The 14,140-nt window shown below is 48.6% G+C and overlaps 1 protein-coding gene and 1 non-coding gene across 12 annotated transcripts in view; one reads left to right on the top strand and one right to left on the bottom strand.

Annotated features, from left to right (window-relative positions):
- The window catches only part of NEDD4L (NEDD4 like E3 ubiquitin protein ligase), a 386,984-nt gene that overhangs the window by 362,556 nt on the left and 10,288 nt on the right, over positions 1-14,140 (bottom strand). The gene's annotated exons all lie outside the window — the stretch shown is intronic.
- Positions 7,631-7,703, top strand: TRNAE-CUC (transfer RNA glutamic acid (anticodon CUC)). The gene has a single exon. It is a non-coding gene; the product is annotated as a tRNA-Glu (tRNA).

Raw genomic sequence — 14,140 nt, 5'->3', positions numbered from 1 at the left:
GGCGTGCTGGGTGCTCCAGGGCCCCAGTCAGGCGTGCTGGGTGCTCCAGGGCCCCCCCAGTCAGGCGTGCTGGGTGCTCCGGGTAAGCCAGGTGTACCCCGCAGCGGTTCCCCCCACCCCACCCCAAGTCACTGCTTTAACCAGAACATGTCAGACCATCCTGTGATAGGATCGCAGGGCTAAGCCGTGGTATTAAGACGGGGGACTTCCGCGGAGGTCCAGAGGCTAAGACTCCACACTGCCAGCGCAGGGTGACACGGTGGATCCCTGGCTGGGGAACTAAGATCCCATACAAAGCATGGCCAACAACAAAAATAACACCCTTCTTTGGGAGCAATTATCTTTATACATACACATACACACACACCCACTTTATCATTTCCTGTTACTGTCACTCTTCAAAGCCTGAGGCCAGCACGGTATTTCAGACATATACACCTCCCCAAAACTGGTCCAAACACTGGCAAGTATGATATATAAATGCGGGCTTCCTCCCAGCCTGTTTTAGACGAGGACGCACACTGCCCGATGGGAACCGCAATCCAGCAGCACCATCCGCCACCGTCAATCTGCTTCCCAGGAGCTACGCTGTGTTCTGCCAGCTTCTCACTGGATCTACACGTGTTCGTTCTTGGCAGAAACCAAAATGCACTTAGACTTGAGCATTCACTTTCAGAGCATGGGCCTGAGTGTTTCAATTGATAAGCGTGTTAGAAAAGCATTTAAAGATGACAGGCTCTGACTTACACCTTGTACTTTCACACTCACATGTGGGTGTGTAAAAGGGGATCTAAGTTCACAAACCGCCCCCCAAAATAAACACAATCCCCAAACAATCTGCAGCATTTGGGGAGAAAATGCTCTCCCAGCCACTGATTTCCTAGTATCTAGCAATCACCGTCAGAAGTAAAACCCAGAACCTCCTAACTTCTATGAAAATGGAGGCTCCGAAAAAGGATTCCCAAAAGGCTTCAAGAAATGTCAGATGCAACAGGAAAGGGACAAGTAACCTAAGCGACTACGACGGGAAAACATTAAGAAAATGTGTATGTATTTCTACTGCATAAAAACCCACCAGTAATTTCTCCTCTTTCACTTTTCTTAATGGAGAGTAAGATTTACCAAGCTCCTCTCCTGACTCTTAGTCTACAGGTATAAATAATAAATACAAGTGAAGCCACTCAGTCGTGTCTGACTCTTTGCAACCCCGTGGACTGTAGCCTGCTAGGCTCCTCCATCCGTGGGATTTTCCAGGCAAGGACACTGGAGTTGCCATTTCCTAGGGACTGAACCCGGGTCTCCTGCACTGAGGACACTCTTTGCTGTCTGAGTCACCAGGGAAAGAACGTGGCCAGATCTTTGGCTGTGACACTAAGAAGTGTCGCATGCTGGCACAGCCGCCGTGGGGCCCTCAGCGCTATTCAACAGTCAGTCATCAGTCCACACCTGGAGTCCCACGTTCTCTACAGGAGGAGCTGCCACTGAGGCCCACACGTCCCATTACATCCGACACCCTGAGTGGTTGGTAAGTGTGTCTTCCCGGGGGACAAACTTAACTTCTAGAAACAGCTTCAGAGTCAGCCATCCTAACTAAGATGAGTCTTCAAGCCAGTTAAGATCATTTAAATAAAGTGTTGTTATAAGGTAAGGAGGCTGAGATGGCTAGTAACCTGGCTGAGAAGGCAGTTTTGACAGAGTAAGGATTGTGACCAACCTAGACAGCATATTAAAAAGCAGAGACATTACTTTGCCGACAAAGGTCCATATAGTCAAAGCTGTGGTTTTTCCAGTAGTCATGTTTCGATGCGAGAGTCGGACTATAAAGAAGGCTGAGTGCCAAAGAACTGATGCTTTCGAACTGTGGTGTTGGAGAAGACTATTGAGAGTCCCTTGGACAGCAAGGAGATCCAACCATTCCATCCTAAAGGAAATCAACCCTCAATATTCATTGGAAGGACTGATGCTGAAGCTCCAATACTTTGGCCACTGATGCAAAGAGCCAACTCATTAGAAAACAGCCTGATACTGGGAAAGATTGAAGGCAGGAGGAGAAGGGGATGACAGAGGAGAAGATGGTTGGATGGCATCACCAACTCAATGGACGTGAGTTTAAGCAAACTCTGGGAGATGGTGAAGGACAGCAAAGCCTGGTGTGCTGCAGTCCATAGGGTCACAAAGAGTCAGACATGACTGAGTGACTGAACAACAATTCAAAGGATTACCAAGGATTTCACAGATCCATGGTTACCTCATGAAGAGCAGACGCAAGGCCTCCCAAGAAACCACCTTGAAATGCAATGCTCATTTGGACAGCCAATGTCCAACACTGTTCAAATAAGTCGCTCCTTGTTTTATTGTCATCCTCGGCTAAGATAACCAAAGGGAGAGAGGCATTTTTTTAAAGGCAAGAATCCTAAGGTATCAGTACAACTTTAGAGAAGTACAACTACCAGTGTTTCGCTGAGCACCCACTCGACACGGAGCAGAGTCAACCCCACGTGTTGCCTTCCTTGTCAGGGACTCAAAAGCCAACAAAACAGAAAGTTTTGTTCACCCTGAAAACAAGACAACAAAAGCATTTATTGCTTGGAAAATCAGCATGACCATCTGATGGTGGCAATGGAAAGCGGGTTGCTAAGGAATGGAAAGATTAGAGCCTGACTGGCTTGTGTTCTTTAAGCAGGGAAACGTTCAGTATGAAGCTAAAGACGAGACGGGTGCGAGACCAAACAGCAGCCGTGGCACTGGATGTGCACGTGGACCACTGGATGAACGGCCGACGTTCTCAGTGCGGGTGGGCACTGGGCCAGGTGCGAACCGTCTGTGTTCTGATGCATCACAGTTGTCTGATGGCAGAGCTGATGGACAAAATATATTGGCTGTCCAAAGAGGCTCCACCACCCACCACAGTAACCATCCCTGCAAGGTGAAGAGTGAGGACTACTTCTGGTCCATGACGATCTTAATGTATTAATACAAATACATTCAAGACCATCGACATGGCCACATTAAGTAATGGAGGGCTCACCATGACTTCTGGGGCTAAAACCAGTCTTGTCTTCACAATCAAGAGGGCATCGGTAATGCCTCTATGTCTCCAGATAACAAGACTTCAGGTCACTGGTGTCTCTGTGCGCTAACAGCACATGGTACAGGAAAAGTCTGAATAATGGGAACAAAGGAAAACAGAGTGAGTAACCATCACCTGGCACATGGTTGGTCAGGGGGAGAAAACCTGTCCCAGCAGCCAGGACATCCGCAGATGGCAGCTGTGGCTTTAATAAGTCAGCACCACCTGCCACCTTAAAAACCATGCAGTCAGGACATCCCTGGCAGTCCAGTGGCTACCACTCTGCACGTCCACCCAAGGGGGCATGGCTTCCATCCCTGGTTGGGGACCTAAAGATCCCACATGCCATGTGGCATGGCCAAAAAAATACAAAAAAAATGTAAATCAGGAAGTTAATTTGAAGACTCCTGAGAGTCCCTTGGACTGCAAGGAGATCAAACCAGTCCATCCTAAAGGAAGTCAACCCTGAATACTCATTGGAAGGATAGATGCTGAAGCTCCAATACTTTGGCCACCTGATGCAAAGAACCAACTCATTGGAAAAGACCCTGCTGTTGGGAAAGACTGAAGGCAAAAGGAGAAGTGGGCAGCAGAGGATGCGATGGTTAGACAGCATCTCCAACTCAATGGACATGAATTTGAGCAGACCCCAGGAGATAGTGAAGGACAGGGGAGCCTGGCATGCTACAGTCCATGGGGTTGCAAAGAGTCAGACATAACTTAGTGACCGAACAAAAATCTCAATTGAATTAGGTCGGGAATCGGATCTGTAATGAACCTGTGTGTTGGTTACAGTGAGAGTTATGGTGATTTATGCACTATAAACATGCTCATTCCTCCTTTAATGTTTGGATATATTTTAAGAAACATTATAATAAAAATAATTTAAGTCAACCCATGAAATCCTCACTGATGGTCTCTCTCTCAGGAGTGTGTACTTTATTCAGGCCTAAAAAAAAGAAAAAAACACTATATAATTTTTGCCTGCTGTCTTCCCACTGCAGAAAAGGAAACCCATGATTAACTGTCCTGCCTAAGGCAAGCAATATTAGAATAAGGTATTCCTCATCAGGAAATTTTGAAACAGGAAAAAACCACCTAAGCCAAATCAGGTAAGCAATGAGTAACAGTAACATTAATATCGGAGAAGGCAATGGCACTCCAGTACTCTTGCCTAGAAAATCCCATGGACGGAGGAGCCTGGTAGGCTGCAGTCCATGGGGTCGCTAAGAGTCGGACACGACTGAGCAACTTCACTTTCCACTTTCATGCATTGGAGAAGGAAATGGCAACCCACTCCAGTATTCTTGCCTGGAGAATCCCAGGGATGGGGGAGCCAGGTGGGCTGCAGTCCATGGGGTCGCACAGAGTCGGACACGACTGAAGGACACGACTGAAGTGACTTAGCAGCAGCAGCAGCAGCAACATTAATATAGTGAAATATAAGTGAAAGAGGTGAGTGAAAAAGCTGGCTTAAAACTCAACATTCAAAAAACTAAGATCATGGCTTCCAGTCCCATCACTTCATGACAAATAGATGGGGAAACAATGGAAACAGTGAGAGACTTTTATTTGGCAGGGGTGGGGCTCCAAACTCACTGCAGATGGTGCCTGCAGCCATGAAATTAAAAGACACTTGGCTCCTTGGAAGAAAAGCTACGAGCAACCTAGACAGCATATAAAAAGCAGAGACATTACTTTACCAACAAACGTCCGTCTAGTCAAAGCTACCGTTGGTTTTTCCAGTAGTCATGTATGGATGTGAGAGTTGGGCAATAAAAAAAGCTGAGTGCTGAAGAATTGATGCTTTTGAACTGTGGTGTTGGAGAAGACTCTTGAGAGTCCCTTGGACTGCAAGGAGATCCAACCAGTCCATCCTAAAGGAAATCAGTCCTGAATATTCATTGGAAAGGCTGATGTTAAAAGCTGAAATTCCAATACTTTGGCCACCTGATGCGAAGAACTGACTCCTTGGAAAAGACCCTGATGCTGGGAACGATTGAAGGCGGAAGGAGAAGGGGATGACAAAGGATGAGATGGTTGGATGGCATCACCAACTCGATAGACATGAGTTTGAGTAAGCTCTGGGATTTGGTGATGGACAGGGAAACTTGGCATTCTGCAGTCCACGGGGTCTCAAAGAGACACTACTGAGCGACTGAACTGCACTGAATTAGTGAATATATCATGATATTTTTGTGATTATTCTTCAATACTGGACTTAATTTAGAAGTGCTCTTTTCATTGATTACCCCCTGCCATTTCTCTGTCAAAATGTCCTATGACTACTTCTGTATTATAGGAATGAATCTACACAAGGAGTCTGAAAAGGAAACACCACACTCAAGTTCAGTGTTGTATGCAGTATAATCCAGGCCAGCAACCAGCACACTGTAGAGTTGAAGTCCTCCTTTTCTCCATTTTTTTTTTTCTGATTTTCTATGTATACATGAACTCTCCTAACAGAAAGCTAAAGATCCTGCTGTTGGCTCACCAAACTCCTAAGCGGTTCCTTTCCAGCAGCACTGGCATCAGAGTGGAAGGTGCAGCAAACAGGTATCACCCAGAGAAGCACTGCCCGGATGCGGGAGCCCCAACATCTTTCAGGACAACAGCTCCGAGGGATACAGGACAGAAACTGCACACTGACCGGATGGGCCCGGCAGCTCAGGCGCTGGGTGCTATGAGGCCGGACACAATTATTAACAGGATTGGGGTCCACATGGAGGAATCAGGCCCACACACACCTATCTCGGGCTCAGTAGGGCAGCCTCATTCAGCTCACCACCCAAAGACCTTAAAATGCACAACCATGAAAAGCCCAATGACCTGGCGTTAGACAGTTTGACTGCGAAAACTCTGTCCCTGGGGCTCTATCATCCCAGGCCACCAAGGAAGGCTGCCGGGAAACCAGAGAGCCACCACTAAAAAGCGGACAGATATCGAAGCGCCACACTCTCTTGAACTACAGAAAGCCCTCTAGTCAGTTCAGACCACACTAAAACTGACTTGATTCTCAGAAGGCCTCCTTACCTCTAGCAAATCAAGGTGTTTTTAATAGTTCTACTACCTCTAAACCCAAAGTGGTCATGAATGACCCTCCCAACCTCTCCTCCAAGGGATACTCCATAATTAAATCACTGGAAAGCTGCAATAGTTAATATGCACAGGGAAGAAATAGGAATTTATAAATAAATGGGAAGTTATCATTTTTCCATCTTACCTGAATTTAACAGCAGTGTTTTTAAAAGGCAAAGATGGTGCATGTGAATATGTGCAGGAGAAAAGCCGACATCCAGACAGTAACTCCTGTGAACTCCCTGCTGTAAGACCTTCGGGACTGGAAAATTCGATCCTATGCAGAGCTGAGTATAAATAACCACCTTCCTTCCTGCCTGCTCCAGTCTGGAGCCAGCACGACAGAAAAAAGGAGCCCCACAATGCAACGTGCCTCTTCCTCTGCAGCCTTGCGAGGAGCAAAACTGCAGGCGAACTGAAAAGGGCACATCTCCGCCGGGACGCCGGAGGCCCGGGTTCAAGTTCCGACTCTGGCCCTCACCAGGCCCTGGGGCTTTGGTCAAGCCACCTACGCTTGCTAAGCTTTGCTTTTCTCGTCTGAGAAACATGAAAAAGAGTATTTAAGAACCCCACGTGTTTGGTGGACGGATTAAATTAGATAATCGTGTAAAACTGGTGCACACTAGAGCAGGGTTTCTGCAACCTGGCACTACTGGCACTGGGGCCTGCTAAGTTTTTACCGTGGGGGCCTTCCTGTGCTTGTAGGGTGTTTAGCATCATCCCTGGTCTTACCCATGGACGCCAGGAGCATCTCCCACGTTTTAACCACCAAAAGCCTCTCCAGGTACTGCCAAAGGTTCTGGGGGGTCAGGGGGGCTTACCACCCAGTTTAAAACCACTGTACCTGGTATTTAGTAAATAATTTAAAAAAGAGTTTCTCCTCCCATCCAGTAGTCACCCGAAACAAACCTGGAGGGGTGGGGTGGTGATGGTTATTCTAGAGTCTTCCCTTTTTCTAGTCCAAATGGTCAGTAGCCACATCCAGCGCCATCTGCCTTCCACGTACCTGTGGCATTTACTCTCTGCCTCCTGCACCCCCACGTGGTCAGTCCCATGGCCACGGCCACCGGCTCTGCCCAGCCAGCTACGGGACCGCCCACCGTGGTCCACCTCCCTGTCTGTTTTCTGCCGGCTGCGAGGTGAGCATGAGCAAAGCACAGCTCTACACAAGCTCTCACAGTGCCTCAGGATAAAGTCCCGGTTCCCTGACAAGGTCCCCAAGGCTGTTCACAGATAACCACCTCCTCCGGTGACTCTGGCCACTCGGGCCTCAGGGGTGGCCCCTCTCCACTCCCTGGAGACCTGCCCTGAGACACCCCCCAGGTGCTGGTCCCACCCACAGGCTCTGGAGCCCGAATGCCTCGGTTCAAGTCCTGGCTCTGCCGCTTCCTAGCTCTGTGGCCCTCGAGCAAGTTAGCCAACCTCTTTGTGCCTCAGTTTGCCCACCTGTGAGATGGCGATAAAGTACCCACCTCCAGGACTTCCCTGGTGGTCCAGTGGCTAGGATTCTGCACTCTCAATGTAGGGGGCCCAAGTTCAAACCCTGGTCAGGGAACTAGATCCCACATGCCACACCTAAGAGCCCGCATGGCCAAATAAATAAGTAAATATTAAAAAAAAAAGAATTTACAAAATACCCACCTTCAAGAGCTGTTGTGAAGAGTCTGCAAGTTAGTTTTTGTCAGATATACGCATCAGCACCCAACACAGGAAAAGTTCCCAACTTTTAACTACTGGCTTATTTTAATCTAAAACTCAGCTTAGATGTCACTGTTCAAAACCTACACCAGTTTTTCCACCCACCTTCATAGCCCAGACTCAACTGCCCTCCTACACAGTTACCGCTACTACCGCACTGACCACAAGGGGCTGCTGTTCACATGCCTGTCTCAAGTAGATCAGACCGTCCCTCGGAGCGGGGGCTGTGTGTCACTGACCATCTCAGTCCCCAGCACAACATCAGGTCTCGTGCGTGTCCGCTCCATGCAAGCCAGAACCTCAGACTGGACAATCTCATCAGATCAGCCAGTCTAAAAACAAAACACTTATTTGTTCATGCCATACAGACCTCCCCTCCTTTTTCCTAGTCTATACCATTACTTCAGATTTTCTTCTTAACTATCCTCCTTCCCTAAAATTCCAAGTGAAAAGATCTCCTGCTTCTCCAAACCCCCTCAAAATACAAATACACTCCAAAGAAGAAGGGCACTTTGGATTATTTTACACTGGTTTTTACTTTCCACAGATTTCTTAAAGGCCAAAGGAATCCTTGAAACTGCCATTGCCCAGACCAGAATATCTGCTTGAAACCGTCACTTTGCAGAATTAAGGTCACCTGGCAAAGAAGCACAATGTCCTTGTTGCCCAGGTATTAAAATCACCACAAGACTGGGAAACTGAGATAAAGCAGGAGTTTGGGATTAACATACACACATTACTAGATGTAAAACAGATAAACAACAAAGACCTACTGTATAGCATAAGGAACTATGCTCCATACCTTGTAATAAACTATACCTGAAAAAAATCCGAAAGTATATATACATACATATATATGTATGTATCACTAAATCACTTTTGATGTACACTTGAAACTAACAATATTGTAAATTAACTATACTTCAATTTTTTTTTTGGCTTCACCCCAGGACTTGTGGCATATGCAATCTTAGTTCCTCAACCAGGGACTAGACCCAGGCATTCAGCTGTGAGAGTGTGGAATCCTGACCACTGGACCGCCAGGGAACTTCCTATACTTCAATTTAATTATTAAAAACAAACAAACAAAAAAAAGATTTGGAACCTGGGAAGTCCCTCCTCCCTGGAGCAACAGGATATTACCAACATTGGGACTTACCAACCCACCTCATCCCATTCATCAAATTGTCCATTACAGGTCACTCCTGCCCCTTCCTGCAATTATTAATCTTTTTGTGTCCTAAGACCAGCCTCACTCTAACAAGACAAGTGCTTGTTATGAAAGAACAATATACAAAATCTAAGACTATACAAGGGCTTCGAGTGGAGAAATAAGGTCTGAGAATCCAAAAACGTGAACTGTGAACTCATCAGAACAGTACTTCTCACGCTTGATGTTCAGTTCAAAAGGTAAAACATTCTCAAAGCCCCTTTCTTTGCTGACTCAGGTTCTTCGGTTGATATTTCATTTGTACAAGTGTAAAACTAGGTCTACACCCAATGATGCTCCTTGCCACCAAGCTGGCTCCTTGGAGTTCCACGCAGCTCTGCTACGTCATATTTGATGTCTCAACTCATGTCTCCAACACCTTTTCAACTGCAGACAGAAACTTCTGTTCACATCACCAGGCACACGATGATTTGGCCTTCTCTGGGCAGGAGGATATTGCTGGTGTACTGAGTCCATTCTGGTCTTATCCCCTTAGTGTGCGCGTTCTGAGTCCATTTTGGTCTTTTCCCCTCAGAGTGCGTGCGTGCTCAGTCATGTCTGACTCTTTGTGACCCCATGGACTGCAGCACCCCCGGGTTCCTCTGCCCTTGGGATTTCCCAAGCAAGAATACTGGAGTAGGCTGCCATTTCTTTCTCCAAGGGATCTTCCTGACCCAGCAATCGAACTCTTGCCTCCTGCTTCTCCTACACTGGCAGGCAGATTCTTTGCCACTGAGTTACCAGGGAAGCCCGAGCAGGTATATTACTCTTAACCTAATCAAAACACACCTTTGGATCTCCCCTTTTCCCTTATTATTAGGTAACTGACCACTTAACTGCTCACACCAAAACCCTGGGTGGTAACTCCATATACATCTATCAAGACCCAGGCACTTCCTCCAAAATACACACCAAACCCATCCACCTCACCACATGGCACCATGCCCTTCCTCACACCCCAGCCAACCATCACCTCCCGACCAACCAACCAGTACTGGAGTTTCCGGACTGGTCTCCCTGCTTTCTTTCATGTCCTTCCCACAACAATCCTTTCTCCCTAGAGGCACTTCACAAATTAGATCCTGCTACTCCTCTGCTTAAAACCCTCCAATGGCTCCGCAACTCTGCTGAGAAAAACCCAGCCCCCCAAATCAGCCCCTGTAGCCTCTGTCCACACCCCCGCCCCACACGCCCCAGGCACCCTGCTTCTCTCTCTGCTCCTCAAGCCTCTGTATCTGCTATCCACTCACCCTGTTCCCCCAGTCTGGAATATTCTGTCCACAAACCTCGAGTAGCCATCAACCCCTCACTCAGGTCTCCACTGAACCCCTGTCGTACTGTGGGTTCTTGGAGAGCATGGACCCCTCCACGGCACAGGGTAGGGGGGCACTCTGCCCCCCTCAAGGAGGTGAAATTTGCAAAAAGGCATCAGAGCTTCTCCCTCATGGCCACATGGCAGAGGCTCAGGCCACTCAGCCTCACTCCCCACCCAGGCTCTGACTCTGGGAGGAGAAACGCTGCACTTCCCAGCATCAGAAACCACTTCCTGTGTTTGGGGATTCCCACGCGCAAGTTCCGGGGCCGGCTGGGGCCATCCTCCACAATAGAAACCAAAAGTCTAAGAGGGAGGAAACAGACCCCCCAGCAGTGAGGCGGTGAGCCCAGTCAGAGGCTCCTCCTGGAGTTTTCCCGCCAGAGACACAAGGGAGAGTGGGCAGAAAAGAGGCAGTGGAGGGGGCCTGAGGCTGCTGTCCTTCCCAAGTGCGCCTGCAAGACTGGCTCTGGGCTGGCTTCTGGGAACTTGAATGCACACAGCTCTGTCCACTAACACAAATGTGCCCCCAATGGTGAAGGGTGCCCAGACTGTCTGTGCCAACACCTGCCCTCCTCCCAGGAGCTAGAATTTTAGTAGGTAGTATGCACGGGGCAATGGCACCCCACTCCAGTACTCTTGGCTGGAAAATCCCATGGATGGAGGAGCCTGGTAGGCTGCAGTCCATGGGGTTGCTAAGAGTCAGATACGACTGAGCGACTTCACTTTGACTTTTCACTTTCATGCATTGGAGAAGGAAGTGGCAACCCACTCCAGTGTTCTTGCCTGGAGAATCCCAGGGACGGGGGAGCCTGGTGGGCTGCCGTCTATGGGGTCTCACAGAGTCCGACACGACTGAAGCAACTTAGCAGCTGGTGGCTCAGTCGTAAAGAATCCGCCTACAATACAGAAGATGTGGGTTTGATCCCTGGGTCAGGAAGATCTCCTGGAGAAGGGAATGACAACTTACTCCAGTAATGTTGCCTGGAGAATTCCAAGACAGAAGAGCCTGGCGAGCTACAGTCTATGGGGTCGCACAGAGTCGGACACGACTGAAGTGACGTAGCAGTAGCAGTAGGCAGGGGCACTGACAATCCGTTCCCAACAAAAAGTTTGGGCGCTGACTGGGTCTCTAACAAACGCCCTGGGAGACAGCACCTCCTCCACGTGGTCCCAGCAGTGGCCAGAGGAATGGAGCACGCCCTGCCGACCCCCTGGAGGAGGCCTCCCGGAAGCTCCCCGCTGATCTCCAACGTCACTCCGGGCACCTCTACTCCTTTAGTGATTTCGCTTTGCTATCCTTTTGCTGCAACCAACTCTAACTGTCAGTGGACCCATTTCCGGGTCTTGGGACTCCGCCTACGGAATCACTGAGCCTGACAGTGGCTGGGAGGACGCCCACCACAAGTAGGAAACAGGAGGGCTGAGGCAGTTACAGCGAGAGGCCCGCCACGAGGCAGCCAAGTGGGATGGGGACAGTGTGGGAGGCAGCGTGCAGTGTCCAGGGTCCCTGGGGCCCTGTCGGATGCTCCCTGCGGGCTCTCTGGCTGCGATTCTGTGTGTCCAGCTTCCCTTTATCCTTGACCACTGCCCAGGCCTGACTCTCCAGCTTGACAGGTACTTCTGGGCTATGCAAAATGCCTTCAGTAAATCCCGTTCTGCTCAAATTCATCAGAGTGGGTCACTGTTGCTTGTAATCAAGCATCCCCAACTATCAGACATTTTGTGATACAAACTGCACTATAAACAAAATTGGAATGTCCAAAGAGGGCCAGGGCAGGTAGAGGGTCCTGTGAGTTCCACAATCCCAGTCCAGAGAAGGTTTTTCTGAGCAAAGTGAGTTTAAGTGCCCTGCTCTCTGTTACCCAAAGTTGGTGCCTCTTCATTCAAGACTATTTTTCAAATCACCTCGAGGCAGAAGCGATAGGATGAGCAGGGCATACAGACCTGTCACTAAGACACAGAAATTCCCAAAGCATAGACTTCATCTGGGTAAGATCACTGGCTGTCATTTACCAGCCCGTGGAATCGACTAGAAGCAAAAAAAAAAAAAAAAACTGGAATCTAAGTTTTCATGGGAGCAATACTGCCAAGTATTCCACTCAACTGATACTAGCCTTCGGCTGTTGAACCCCCAGACATACCACTCTGAAGTCCCAAGCCCACACCCAAGCAGGGCCCCAGAGGAGGGGGCTCTACTGGTTCCCATCCATCCAGGTACAGCTGCAGGACACAGGGGTCGAGGAAGACCCTCACGGGGACACACCACAGCAGAGCCAGAAGCGGCGGGACTGGCTGAGCAACGAAAGAGCTCCTTGCTACTCCTGTTCCACCAGCAACCATACCCTGAGATTCCTTATTTGCTCCCTCTCCAAATGAGAGGTTTACTGTAAAATCTTGTTCCTTCTTTGCTGCCGGAGGCTGGATAGATCTAGTGACCAACTACGTCAGAGTCACTAGACATTAAAAAAAAACTTTCAGGTGGACAGAAGTGGCAGGGTATCACCCAGAGATCTCTGCAACACTTAAATGAATACTTGGGCCGCCTCTCTGGGGAAAGGCAGCGTGCAATTCCATGAGGCCATGGACATTTCTGAAGGTGGACGATATCCAACAGGTGCACTGTGGGCCATCACGGCAAGGGCAGGACCAGTAAGACAATAAAGGTAATCCCACCCCCTCCTTCCCACTGGCTGGCTGAGGGATGCTCAGATCTCAGCTTCTGTGGGCCAGAGAGACACAACGGGAGATTTCCTGGCTGATTATGGGAACGAGATTTTCTTAATCTTAAGCAGAAAGCCACAGGAGGTGATTATCTTCCCTCTGCAAGTAGAAAAAGAGAACAAAGCTCTAACTGCCACTGGCAGCCAACCTCAGACCAACAAATGCTGTGAACCCGGCCAGGCTGAGGACAGAGGAGCAGTGAAAAACAGACTTGATTCCCTGACGACGCCACTGAGCCGGCACGCGTCCTTCGGTCCAGGTGGGAGCTTCTTAACAGACACATCATAACTGAACAAGAGAGATTAAGGCTGCAGTTGCTGTGACAACCACCAAGAATCTACTATCACACACAAGGTTGGCCAACTTTGACTTTGGGGAGGATGAGGGATGCGGGGGAGATAAGCTAGTGAAGGACCTACTACCACACGAAACACACTTATCAACTGGAAGACGCATCCTTATTTCAGAAATACTAAAGGCCGAATGGGGAGGGGGGATAAAGACACGTCCCAGGTTTGCTGTTACATGGCATTGACCAACCCCGTCCTTCTGTTCGGGAAGGAACCACCATGAAACATACCCTGGGAAGCACTGAGACTTGAGGGACGTTACTCAGCCTGAAGGCAAACAGAGAAGAGCTTCCGGCCACTCTATTGTTTTTGCCTAAGACTATGGCTATCTGTAGTTATCACTTTGATATCTAAACACTCAATTTGGATAACACCTCAATGCGGCAATAACATAACGACAAAACCTCTCACTCAAAACCCAAGAAAACAAAATAGAAACAAATTTGAGTTTGATCACAGGCCACACTTTTCATAGTGCACGCAGGAGAAAGTTAGAACACTACTAAAGATTCAGACGACTTCTGAGCAACCACAAGACCCTGAAGGATGAAAATGCAAGCCGTACACGTCCATAGTAGAGAAACTGAAACACCTGGTTTGCAAATTGCTGGGTGAAAAAAAGAATCGGATGCAACATCCACTTTTTCTGAAAAAATAACCAACCTTCTACCTCTCCCCTCCGCTTCCCACCATGCGAG

This window comes from Bos taurus, chromosome 24 (assembly GCF_002263795.3).
Source record: "Bos taurus isolate L1 Dominette 01449 registration number 42190680 breed Hereford chromosome 24, ARS-UCD2.0, whole genome shotgun sequence".
Classification (NCBI taxonomy): Eukaryota; Metazoa; Chordata; class Mammalia; order Artiodactyla; family Bovidae; genus Bos; species Bos taurus.
Note: the sequence above shows the minus strand (reverse complement) of the source record. Positions and strands in the feature narration are given on the sequence as shown.